This window comes from Mus caroli, unplaced genomic scaffold, assembly GCF_978045245.1.
Source record: "Mus caroli unplaced genomic scaffold, Mus_caroli_1 scaffold_10, whole genome shotgun sequence".
Classification (NCBI taxonomy): Eukaryota; Metazoa; Chordata; class Mammalia; order Rodentia; family Muridae; genus Mus; species Mus caroli.
Genome location: NW_028227265.1, coordinates 42,377,693 through 42,388,714, shown reverse-complemented (window position 1 = coordinate 42,388,714; position 11,022 = coordinate 42,377,693).

Genomic DNA, 11,022 nt, shown 5'->3' with positions numbered 1-11,022 from the left:
GCCCCCTCCTCTGTCTAAGGACCAGCTGCGAACTCCTGTTTTAGATAGACTATGCAGGGAAGCAGAGACAACTGGGATCCTCTCAAAATAACAATTTACAGTTAGGCATACAGGTGATGCTTGAACCTGAAGTGTCCACCACAGGCTACTGTTTGAACATCGTCCCCGGGCTTTGGGGGCTTTAAGAAGGTATGAGATGTGGCTGGTGGACAGGTGTCACTAGGTAGGCCTTTGGTCTCTTTAGCCCTCTGCTCTCTAACTTATCATGCTATGAACAGGCTCTACTGCACACTCCCACCTCCATGAACTTGGATGTTTTGCAGTGCCCTAAAACCCTTTGAGACCTTGAGCCAAAATAAATGCTGAACTGTTTTAGTCAGCTTGTTGGTCACAGTCACACAGTTATGAACTAAGACAGAGTGAATTTAACAAAAAACAAAACCAAATAAAACAACAATAACAACGAACAGCAAAACAAAAAGCCCAAAGCAGCAAATAAGAAGAGCTTCCAAAGGTGAGAAACTAGCACAGTGTTGTAATCAGTGTTAGTGCAGCTTTAAAGTATTTCCTGGTTGTCCCATGCTTGGTCAGGCTTCATGCATGTGGTGGCCTCTTTCCAGGACACCAGTTTCCTTTGGAGAAGATGGAAAGAGCTCCTTGGTGAGGCTCAGGGAAAATTCTGATTGAAGACGAAGGGGTATGTGCAGATTATAAAATGGCAAAGTCCAGAACTTTTAAAGTCCACACTGCTTTGGCTGCAAGAAGCAGAGTCCTGCTTCCAGAGAAAAAGAAAGACAGGCTGAGACACCAGAGTGCATAGTGTGGCCAGGGGTTTGCCAGCAAGAGCTATGATGTCACAAGGAATCAAACAATGGCCCTCTCCTTCTCACCCTCCCTTCCTCCCTCCCTCTCTCCTTTCACACACCCCCTCCTTCTCTCCCTCTCCCTGACTCTTTACCACCTTTCTCCCCACCCCCAACCTTGAGCTGCCTGCAGAGCAGATCCTCAGATTGTAGGTGGGGAAAAGTCTCCGCCTTCCATCTACCCACACCGGAGCCTAATGACTGAGCTCCGGGCCACCCAGCTTGTCTGTCCCAGTGTGGCTGCATCTATCTGCTTTGCTGGGGACATGGTAAAGATCTAAGCGAAGCACAGAAGAAGAGGCCAAGCTGCTGGAGACTCGCCTGAGACTCGAGGCTAATAAAGTTGATTAGCCTGTCAAGTCTCTCCTGTTTCATTACTGACAGCTTGTGCCCTCATTTTGATTTATCGTCACCACACCCACCTGAGTCAGGAGTGAAGATTAGCCCAAATTAAAGCTCTGGTGACTGGAGAGAGCTGAGGCCTGACAGCCAGGAGGAGAGGATTAGAGGCAGGCTGTGGGTGGAGCAGCAAGCTGCTGACAGGGGAGGGTGAGAGATGACAGGACTGAGAGCCTAGGAAGCTGGAGATGCGACCCTGAGGTCAGACTTTCCTCTTTTCATCAGGGAAGGAGGGAGGATGTCTGGTTGTTTGTGTGTTTGTTTGTTTTTGGGTTTTCTTTTGGTTTTGGTATTTTTTTTTTTTTCTGGTCAGGTAAGAGAGTCCATCAATAAAGCTTGTGGGTATTGTGTGTGGCTTTGAGAGCCTCAGGGGCGTAATAAATCTTAACCAAGGGCCACCTCTCAGATCCTTGGCAGTGTGAGATAATTTGTCTCTGATAGAAAGTAACCTCTGCCCTCACTGTCCTCCCCTGAGACGCTGGCTGGGGCTAGCTAAGGGCTAGCAAGGAGTGAAGCCCTTGAGGGGCACTTTGCAATCCTGTTGCAGATTCCAAGGCACCTTTAAAAGCTGCGGGCTGCTTATAGTCCCCATATTTACCACCTAGTGGCAAAGTTTGGCAATTTGACCCCATGCCTTCTGGTTTCTCCTGAGAGTGCAAAGACCTACCTAAACACCTCAGGGAGCATGCATAGTGAGGAGGGCCATGTCGCCAGAGGACCTCAAGTCCACTTTGAGAAAAAGCATGGAGGAGGTATGAATTATGACTGTTTAAGACATTTCCTCAAGTAAGCACCAGGAACAGCTGACTATCCTTACTAAACTAGGAGTGTGTATGCCTACTGGGATGACCATTTAGCTGGAAACTGAATTTAGAGGTTCCTAGCACATGCCAAAGAACCAGGACCCACCAGCCTGACCTGCATGGCAAGTTGCCTTGATACTGGGTCACATTACCTTGTGACTCAACGTTGACCCAGGTATTGTAGGGTGCTGCAGACCCGTGGGAATGCTGAGCAGGCGAGCCGTAGCCAGGTAGAAGACAGGTTCTTTGACCACAGCCGTTGGAAGCAGCTCCTGAGAACTTAGGACTCTCCAGCCAAACTCTTAGATCTTCTACTAAACGTCTTTCTGATGTTTCTTCCAGGGTATCCTGCAAGGGTCTTAAACATTCAACATCCAGCAAAGGGCTCAAGTCTTTTCCTACCTTCCTTACCTCAAGGTTGAACAAGGCATCCAGCCAGTCAACCTCCCAAGTGGAAACCCAGGAGTCATCTTTGAGTCTCTCTCCCTTTCCTGACACAGCATCTGGTCCCGTTAGCTCTCTCTCTTCTGAAGGTACCCTAGATCCATGTACTCTACAAAGCTCTCTGTCCCCCCACCTGCTTTCAGTTGTTAGCCATCTCGCCTGGCTGACAACATGGCTTTCTGAGCATCTTCTCAACCAAATCACCTACCCGGACAGTCCGTTGTGTGTGCAGTGGCCTGGACAATCTTCAAGACACAAATCAGCACCCGCTTCTACCAGCATCTCATTTCAAAACTATGAATTTCTGCAGCACACTCACCACGAGTAATGCTTCACTCTTTTCATATCACACTCGCTACCCTCGGGTCCTACAAACTCTCTTCTCTATTCTTCTAACCAAATTTGCTTCAAAATCTCTATATAACTGAGCCCCCCCTTACTTTTTGCTTAAATACAATGTCAATCTCTAGTAGCCCTTTAGAAACTTCTCCTGTAGCTCTTTTATTGTGTGATATATTATGTTTATATATTTTCTGCTGCCTCTTACCAGAATAGAAGCTGAGTCCTGCAGGATCCAGGACAGTGCTGAGCACAACTGATATATTTAGCCAGTGGACATAGCCTGTTGCTCCTTTCAGAACACTGATATGAAAACTTCCTGGACACATTTCTCTTTTTAAAAGAAGCTGGGGCTTTTGCCTTAAGATGAGCTTGAAAACCTAGGCAGCTGCAGAATCCCGAGACTGGCAAGGGCCACACACGCCATGGCTTCTGCCAGAGCAAGGCCCCATCTATTTGCCACCCACCTTCTATAATGAGATTTTGTGTTGAATTCCCAAACCATACTGTAATTTGGGAGCTGGTTTGCCTGGCTGCAAAGCCAGCCCAGATTTGAAAAACTCAGATTACAAAACCAGCCAGGAAGTTGAGTTTTCATCAGAGAAGATGAAACTCATTGTATTGATTGGGGCAGGGGTAGGAGGGGCAGGAAGGGAGAGTGGAAAACAGCCAGGAGCTCCCATTTCTATAAGATTATAATCAACTCAGGTTTAGCTTCTGCTTCATTACACTGGGGAAAAACAGAACGAGCCGACGTGCCCTGCCCCCACCATCTAGCACACCTGCAGGTAATAGTGCTAGCGTTGCACATCTTTATATTTTTTTTTTAGAACTCTTTTCCTTATTAAACTTGCACTGGGTGAATCTCCATTGGCCTATTGATTCGAGTATTAGGCTGTGTATCAAACATATGAAAATACAAATTGTTGTTTCAGAGAGAAATGACTGTCTTATATTTTTTCTGTCTCCAGGGCTCTGAATATTCCCTGGGGTTCTCAGGCTGAATAGAATCAGTACCAGAGCCTCTTCTGGTCAGATGTGAAGTGGGGAGTTTCTCTAGGTAGATTTGAAGCCAAGAAACCAGTAACAGGATAAAATTTTTCCATTTACTTAAAAAAACAAGAATGACAACAACAACATACCTATACTTAAAAAGAAACCAACCATTTCTACAGAGAGAAACCCACACAAAAGTGAACCTGGATATGCTGATTCAGCATTTTGACCTTGGCACAGGCCTCTTGAGTGGAATCCCTCTTTGGGTTAACTAACCATGGCTGGTTGGTATCAAATCAGCAAGCATGTCACTTATGATCATCAGTCATAGAGGCTACAGCTCAAGGTTAGGTAGGATGAGAGTGAGCTCAGACAAGTTATTTATGAGTGTGCCAAATCCTTGCTCAACACCAGGCAGTATCAGCCATCGAGGTTAGGGTTGTTATGTGCTATGGGTGCCCAGAATGGTAGTGACAACTCCTGGACTTGGAAGTTCTGGACAGAAAGAGGAAGTGGTAGGTTGCCCACTTAAGTAAGCTGAGATCTCCTGGGCTCTAGATCAAGTTGTAGATGTAGTCACGAGGCCAAGGTCATGTGCTTAATGCACCCCAGATCTTGGCTTCCTCAGAACTTGAGCAGATTTCTTGTTCTATGAATCTGAGTGGTTAGAACACCAGGCTGAGTCTGCCTATTCATGCCTGTTGACTTCAGAGTTCTACCACCTCGCCATCAAGCTCCCCTCACCCTTGACTTCCTCAAGAAAGCTTACAAGCAACCCTAGATAAGCTCTCTGCCCAGATTGCCATTGAAATTTGAGTTCTGGCCTCCTCCGTGTCTCTTCTGGCATCTTCGCTGTAGCATTGGTGAGCAATAGTAATACTGATTGATGATGGTAACAGTACAGGGGTCATTTACCAACCCTGCACTCTCTGTGAGGAGTTTTAGGAGTGTTACCCAATTTGGTCCTAATTCTGCCATAGGTAAGCATTCTTGTTATTCTTACTTTGTGAGAAGGAAAGTGAAATACAAAGGCCATAGAAGTTAGGCTGTCTGCTTAAGAGACACAGCTGCTGCCCCTCTGGCTCCTGAATGTTCAAAGGTTGGTCAAGTGGAGGTTTTGAACACAGTCGTTCTGGTCCCATAAATGTGCTTTAACTTCACTGTGTGACATCTGTTCTCCATGCTCATCAGCCTGGCTTCCTGGAGGAATGACCTTGGTCATGCCCTCCTTTCCCATGCTGCCTAAGATTTCTGTTACTGTCTTTCATTTGTGGAAGGGTCTTGCTATTCAGTCCAGGATGTCCTTGACCTTGTGACTTCCTTACTTCAGCCTCCTAGATATAGGGGTTATAGGTATACATACTGCACCTGGGTACTTACGAGGACTTTGGCAAGCTGGGTCTGAACTTTCCAGAGTGGTAGCTCATACCCTGAGATAGAGATGGAGCTGTTTACATCAAACCTTCTCTCTGCCCGGCTCATCTTTCCCTGCATTGAGACTAATAGCTCATGTAAACAATATTAATCTTTTGGAAGAGGCAGCTGCCTCAGCAGAGGGACTGCAAAGATCTCAGCTCAGGATCTGTGTATATAGGAGAGCAGGCTGCTGCATCGTGGCCCAGCATGGCCCTTCTGCAGACTTATTCCATTTATCATCCATGGGACTGAGGTTTGTCTGTTAGAAACGTGTTGTTTTTAGTACAGGGTCTTGGGGCAGGAACTTGATGCTTTTTCTGGGGCTAATCAGTCAGGGTTACAAGTTCAGGATGACAGCGTAAGGTCACAGGCCTGCTTCCTAAAGGGCTAAGCCATGGATATGGACAAGTGACAGAAAATCAACCTGACCTGGCTTAGATGCAAAGATGCCCTGGATCCTGAAACTGGAGACCAAAGAGAGACCTTCAGAGATTCCATTGGAGTTGCTTTCTCTCTATCTCAGTCCTTTTCCCTACTGTCTCATCTCTTGGTCTCTGCAATTAGCCTCAAACTCTCCTGCCACTCACTGATGGAGTCTCTCCTTGTAGGTGTGTAAGAGCCAGTATTGACTTATCTAGCTCTAGGCTCAGCATCGTATAACTCAGCAACTTGGGAAGGAAGAACATTTTTCTAGCCAGATTGAAGGAAAAGGAAATCCATGCATGGCACTGATTGGCTGATCTCCTCTTGTGCAGCCAATCTTGAAGCCATGGCAGTTATATGTGGGAGGGAGGATAATGCTTAGTGGGGCCTGTGCCTCTGCCTGTTGTTTAGCCCACCAGGGAGGGCAGTGTGGTTGGTAGCTGTTGCTGAACAGGTGAGGCGGGATTGGGGAATTCTTCAGTTGAAGTACACTGTTATTGTAGGTTAGAATGCAGTTGGGACAGACAAAATCAATTGATGTCCTTTGCAGGCCCAAAGGGGATTCCCAGAGAGACCACAGAGCAATGGATCTTCACATGTAAGACCTCAGCTCTGGCTCCTTTGTCTGGTTTTTAGGACCTTTAGTTCAGGAATACTGTGGCAGTTATCAATCGTTCCTTTGACTTTCCCTATCTTCCTTGCCCTCCAAAGATGTAAAGAACCATTCAAACTTCCACCAGGTGCTCAGCATGTGAGGAAAGTATTGGGCTTAGGTTGTTGTTATTTTTAATCAAAATGATTATTGGGGTGACTATAGGTTCACAGACATTGCAAGGAATAACTGAGAGAGACGGTGTGTCCCTTGTGCCTGACCTCCTCCAGTGGCAAGACATTTGGCAAAACTATTAAGTAATATACTGTAACTCAGTCAGGGTACTGTGGTCATACAAAAATTAAATTAAAACTATGGAGTTCAGATTTTTATTTAATTTTTAATTTTTTTACATCATTCACCATATTTCCATCTGAGAAGCCATGACACAAAGATGAAGTGACTTATCACAACAATGACCAAACTGTAAAAACTGCCAGAAAACTTCACTCAAAATTGGAAACAAACTGAAGGTGAATGTGAATATTTTAGGATGTGACCAAAAGGTTGCACTAAGTGTTATAGTTTTGATGTGGAATGTCCCCTATGGGCCTGTAGATTTGAACACGTAGTCTCCTGTAGGGGGCAGTGCTGATGCTTAGGCCCTGTTCCCCAATTGGTCCTTGATCAGTCAGTAAAGAAAGCCATGGGCCAAATTGTTGGGTGGGAGATACACGTGGGACTTCTGGTCCCAGGAGGAAAAGGAGACACAAGGAAGGAGAGGAGGAGTTTTGCCATGCTTTGGAACCAGAAGAATGCAGCAGCCATGTGAGGTCTCAGGAGGAGCTGGGGCCTGTAGCCACTGCTACAGGTGGGTGGCCATAGATGTCTGTCAGGGACTAGGTGGGATTAGCTGCTGAAGTTTAGGGCAGCTGGGAGGAGCAGAGATACAATTATTATTAAGGGCACAGTTTTCCAGGCAGAAGATAGTAGTACCCAGCAATTGTGTCCTAAGGTGAGTTGAAATGGAACAAATTGTGTGTGTGTCCAAGGATTCAAAGAAAGCTGGGTAGGGGCTGGTAGCACAGTTACTTCCCAAAGTTAAAGGTGGGTTGAGCATAAAACTACACACTACAGTCTCCAACTGGCAACACTGTTTTGAGAGACACAGAACCTTTAGAATTGTGCCTACTTAGTAGAGGTTGGTTGCTATGAATGGGCCTTGAAGCTTGTACCATCTTCTGGTTCTAGCCCTATCTCTTTATGCTTTCTGGTCTGCCCGGATGTAGACAGCTATGCTGGAAGCTCCTATTGAAGCAGATCAAGCTGTTTCTGTCCCCATGCCTTCCCCATCCTGATGAATTAAACGTCTAGAACCATGAGCTGAGTGAGGTTAACTCTCACAGTTGCTTTGTCCAGGCAACTTGTCAAGACAATGAGAAAATAACCAATACAGAAAACTGATATGGAGAAGTGGGCTCACGGTTGTGAGAAACTTAACCACATGATTCATGAGCCTGGAACTGATTTATGTTGAAGAATGCTTAGGAGGCCATGGAGAGTTCAGAAATCCAGTGTGCCAATGGAAATATGGATAGTGAAAGTTTGGCCCATGAGATTTCACAGAAGAACAAGAACCCTATGGAAAAACATCTTGGAGACTCTTCTTGTGATATTTGAGCAAAGGACCAGGCTACATCCTGAAAATCTGAGCGAGGCTGAACTCAAAAGGAATGAACTAAACTGCTTGGTGAAAGGAATTTCTAGATAGTATAGACTTCAGGCTATGGCAGGGTTATTGTTCACTGCATTTAAATAGTTTTATAGGATAATTCAGAGCAGAAGGCAGAGTAGGAAGACATGGAAAAAAGGTACAGTTTGACAAGAAAAGGAGTTTGAGCACAGTTATAGTTGCCAACAAGGAAGGTACAGAGCCAAATAGGTGGCTGTGATTGTCAAGGGATCAATGCCAGTGTGAACAAGCCTTAAACTGAGACAACAGAACAGTTGTGAGGTCAAGACTCAGCATATCAAAGGCTCCAGAATTTCTAGTGCAAATTCACTGGGAAAATTCTCATTTAAAAGGATAGAGCATGCATGGAAATAAAGCAGGGGAGCGGGGTCTGGACAAATGCCACTGCAGGAGCACCCTGTTTGAAGGTGGCCTCTGAGAAAATGTTTTCCCAGGCTCATCTGGGCAGGCACAGAAAAGCCACTGGGGCTATAGTGAAACGGGGCTGGATGTGTCTTGAACTAGCAGAAGAATTTGGCATCATCCCTGTGTAATTGATTTTTAGGGATGCAGAGCACAAGGGTAATCAGGTCATTGAGGCTCATATCAAGGGTCAAGAACAAAAGCTAATGAGGGAAGGCAATGTGTACTGGATCGGATTCCCTAAAGAGAGGCCCCGAGAGGTCAAGGGGTGAAGTGCTGAGGGTGGAACTTGAGTTTGATGGAGATGCCCAGGATATTAAAGACACAAGCACTCCAGGATGTCTGCTAAATAATGCTGCAAGCAGAGTGGAGAAGACACAAGAGAGAAGGGGACATGTGTGCCACAGGCTGAAGGACTATAGAACAGGGCTCCTTGGGCCTGTTTGGAGATCATGTGATGTCACAAGCCTTGCAGGGTAGGCATGGAGCTGCAGGGTCTGATGTTCACAGGGCTTGCTTTCAGTCTTGCTTCTCCCAGTCATTCTTTGCTACAGTTTTGTTCCTTGCTACCGTCCCACTCCTAGCTATCTTCCTGAATTCTTCTTCTGAAATGAAAGTCTTCAATATATGTGGAAGGAGTTAGGCCTAATTTTGTTTTGTTTTGTTTTGTTTTGTTTTGTTTTGTTTTGTTTTGTTTTGTTGTATGAGTCTGCCTCTAATCTGAGAAGAGACTTTGGGCTATTGAACAGTGTCAGACTTGTTAAAACTACAAAAACTCTTAAAATCAGACTATTTGCATTTTTCATGAAAAGGAAGCCATATTTTCTCAATTGGAACAATAGGAAAGGAGCCTGATGGTGAGAGGGGGTTGGAGCACAAGACTCTGCCTAGGGACCAGAGCAGATATGATGGTTTGGATGTGAAATATTTCCCATGGGTTCTTTTTCTTAGACATTAAATGGTGAAACATTTAACTGGCCAAGCTAGTGTAAGGGAGTCTCTGGGGCACAGGTTTTGAGGTGACATCTGCTTCTGGTTCTAGTCCAAGCTTCTTGATCTGCCAAGTTGTGAGTAAGCTGTGCTGTAAGCTCTCACTGCTACTGACTGGGCCATTCTCACAGCTGTGGACCTCTTTGCCACACCTTCTCCACAAAACTTCTGTAATCAACAGCCGAAATAAACCCTTCCTTAGATGGCTGCCATTGGGCATTTTGTCTCAGCATCAATAAAAAACAATGACAACCCTAAGGAACATGTTGATGAAAGTGACACCTTGTCTCAGGTTGGAAAGCCCTGAGTTTGGAGTCAGACCACTCTTGCTTAGCTCACTCTGATATCCAAATTGCCATCCTCTGGAAGTATTATCCAAAGTATTTAGTCCTCTGTGATGAGGATGCTATGGAATCAGAATGAATGTCAGCCAGTTTATGACTCTGGGCCTGCTGTGCCTCACACATTAACCCTTTAGAGCTCTGTGCCTCACATATTAACCCTTTAGTTACTGGACTGCAGTATGTCTACCCTTCCCAACGCCCTTTATATTTTTGATGGCTGAATTTTAGCATTCCCAACCCTCCTCAATTTTATACTCTTCATAGCTGAACTTTAATCTTACACATGCCAGCAGCCAGATATGTGCCTCAGTTATTTCTAGACCTGGTCAGATATATGGCCTGATTATTATTATACATGGTGCCCAACACTGAGAGGAAGGCTAGCAAGGATGCTGAATTGCTATCTGCATGGTCCTGTCTGTGGCCAGGAACCAGCTCTGATCATTTCAAGCAGGAGCAATTTTTCTCCCTTCTCTGAGTTCTTACATAACACAGGCCAGACAAGTACATCAGCCAAATGAAGTACAAAGAGTCAGACAGACACAGCAGCCCCAATGCTCAGAGGCCAGCCTGCCTGTCTGCCTCTTTGCTTTCTCTCCCTCCTTCCTGGTCTTCCCTTCCTGTTGTTTTTACAGTTTCTTTAATGACATGTGCATTATCCTAAGCAGTGAGGATGGGCTGTAAATCCGACTACAGGGGAACTGGCCACATGGAGCAAACTGGAAAGAGCTGTGCTCTTATGGAATGATTCCTCCATGAAGTGGGCTTTCTCAAGCATGGTGCTCAAGTGTCAGGTGCAAAGACTTGTGGGCCTGGAATGGTCCTACTAGTAGCAGCCTTAGTATGGAACTGGGAGTAGAACCATATGAGGAACGCTGTGCAACTGCCTACCTGGCCTGGAGAGTTTGCTCTGGGAGGCATGAGAGTGAGATACACAACAAAACAGTCATGGCTTTCTGCCAAGAGTCACAGCCCAGGGGAGGTGGCTTATGACTCTGCCTTCAGATAATGTCATTTGCACTCTAAAGGACTAAAAAGGAGAGGAGTTATGGGTGGGTAGGGAAGAAAAGAAGGAGGAGGAATCATCAGCCATGAGTGGGCGGGACTGAAAGGAGCATGTAGCCTCAGTGTGGGGTGGCACCCAATACCCTGAAGGGAAGAAAAAGAGCCATCTAGCCATCTAGTTTTAGCACAAAGAAGTGATGGGAGAAGAGTTGTAGACATATATATACACACACACACACCACACATGTCTCAG